The 2500-nt window shown below is 41.2% G+C and overlaps 1 protein-coding gene across 1 annotated transcript in view; it reads left to right on the top strand.

Moving 5' to 3' along the window:
- LOC113806464 (follistatin-related protein 5) overlaps positions 1 to 2500 on the top strand; it is a gene marked incomplete in the record, with an annotated part of 531805 nt that overhangs the window by 244649 nt on the left and 284656 nt on the right.

Raw genomic sequence — 2500 nt, 5'->3', positions numbered from 1 at the left:
GACCGCCGTGGCATAGGAGTGACGCACGCAGCTGGTTACGGGTTTGAATCCTGACGACGGTCCGAGTGGGATGGGCTTCCATTCGGGCAAAGCTGTATCCCATCCGACTGAACGTCTTTCGAAACCAGGCACTGTGCTTGTCTTTGCAAGGAGTTTGTGGAACGAAGTCGGAAGATTATTGTAAAGATTGTGAATATGACAATAATATCGAGAAACATCGTAGATATTAGGAGGAAGCTTTATTTGAGAAAAATCGGGGAATATAAAGCCGAAGAATTAGAGGTTTAAGTAGAAAAAAGAAAAACGAACAGAATATTATCAGAAACTAATTTAACGCCAAAAATAGACAAAGGCTTCCTGATGAGTCGCAATTAAGCCGTGATGCAAGGAGATTAAATCAGTCTTTTATATCGACAAAATTACCTCCTCCGGCAGACGAAAGTATCTTCCAGATAAACTCTACGGGTCGACCCGCCACCTTTAAGTTATTCCAAACGTCGGTATCTTGATTTTTCTCCTTTTTATTAAGTTGCAACAGCTTTTCCGTGTAGAACATTTTGAATTACGAGGTGAAAGGAACTTAATTTGACTCTGGATATTTGTCATTTTCCCCCATATTTCTTGAATTATTAGAATTGTTTTAAAAGAAAATGGGAGTGATATAAAACTTCGTTTTCCATATCTCAATGTCTTCTATCTGTCCCTTTTCACTTCTCTCTCTCTCTCTCTCTCTCTCTCTCTCTCTCTCTCTCTCTTTCTTTCTTTCTTTCTTTCTTTCTTTCTTTCTTTCTCTCTCTCTCTCTCTCTCTCTCTTTCTCTCTCTCTCTCTCTATCTCTCTCTCTCTCTCTCTCTCTCTCTCTCTCTTCTCCCCCTTTCCTTCATATCTTCACTTCTTCCTTCCGGCGGCTCTCTCTCCCTCCATCCTCTCGCACAAACACACGGAATAAACAGTACACACGCTAGTTTTACAATTCGAACGATCACTAGCCAGACCGGATGCTCGCTGAACAATTCCGAACATGAACCATTTGCACACGGATGTATTCATTACGCAACTGGTAATTCAGGGACAATTTTTTTCATGCAGGGTGTGTATATGTTCAGGATAAGGGTTAAGGGGAAGCGTTCACTTACGTGGAGGGGTGAGGGAAGAGGAATTTCGGGTATGAATCGCGGGAATAGAAAGATAATATAAAAGAGAAACAGCAAGGGAAAGGGGGAGGGCAAGGAAAAAAACTGGCAGCAGTTGTAACGATGAGAACATTAATAGCAACAAGAATAACAAGGGGAAGAGAGAGAGAGGGAGGTATATATATATATATATATATATATATATATATATATATATATATATATATATATATATATATAGAGAGAGAGAGAGAGAGAGAGAGAGAGAGAGAGAGAGAGAGAGAGAGAGCAACTCCGGAGCCAGCATCAGCACAACACAATCTTGACTAAATGCAAGGAGGGAATTCTACTTGCAGCTCTCCAGCGAAGCCTCGTGATTGGAACAATTCCCTTCTCTCAGTTGAAAGTTTCCCACTTCTACCCGGAAGCCACATATTCCTTTTTTTCTACGTTAGGCTCTCGGATAAATCAATGGCTGGGCTGCAGAGGGCGAGGGAGTCGAAAGATTGGTAATGTGGGTCTACTTTTTATGGGGAAGTGGTGATGGGTAATTAAATACGTAAATAGTAAGATTGAGAAATATAGAAACACATAACATAGGTAGATAAAATTAATTGACATATTGGGTTTTATTGTAACCCAATTGGAAGTGTTTATTTTGTTCCATCTACTTATATACAACAACGGAGGAGAAATGAAAGTAGGAGTAACTTAGAAAGGTCGACTGTAAAAGCTATTGTTAACTCCCTTTTTTCTCTTTAGTTTTGATATCGACTTTCCCATTGAATTTGCAGGAGCGCATTATTACTTTTGTTCAACTAATAAAAAAATGCTGTAAGTACACTGTACTCCGGGCTCCTTGAGAGGTTTCTGGTCCGACTGTTTTATTGTTAATGGCCTCAAAATAGATCCTTTCCATTGTCATAATTCTACCTTTTTCCTGCATTGTTTATTATGCGCTGCGTGTGTAGGAGAGCTATAGTGACCTACTCTTGTGGTTGCAATTGCCTTTTGTATGTGCATTTTGTATTGTTTTTGTTGCGTTTTCCGTCCTTTGTCTGAGAGAATTATATTTTCGTAGTACATTAAGGTTATTGGATATACGCAAACAAGCACTCCCGCTATACATACACTTACGCATGCACACACACACACACACACACACACACACACACACACACACACACACACACACACACACACACACACACACACACACACACACACACACACACACGTACACGCACACGCACACGCACACGTACACGCACACGTACACGCACACACACACACACACGCACACGCACACGCACACACACACGCACACGCACGCACACACGCACACACGCACGCACGCACACACACACA

The sequence above is a fragment of the Penaeus vannamei genome, chromosome 36 (genome assembly GCF_042767895.1).
Source record: "Penaeus vannamei isolate JL-2024 chromosome 36, ASM4276789v1, whole genome shotgun sequence".
In the NCBI taxonomy this organism is placed as follows: domain Eukaryota; kingdom Metazoa; phylum Arthropoda; class Malacostraca; order Decapoda; family Penaeidae; genus Penaeus; species Penaeus vannamei.
The sequence above is the reverse complement of the archived record's forward strand: the minus strand, read 5'-3'. Positions and strand labels throughout refer to the sequence as shown.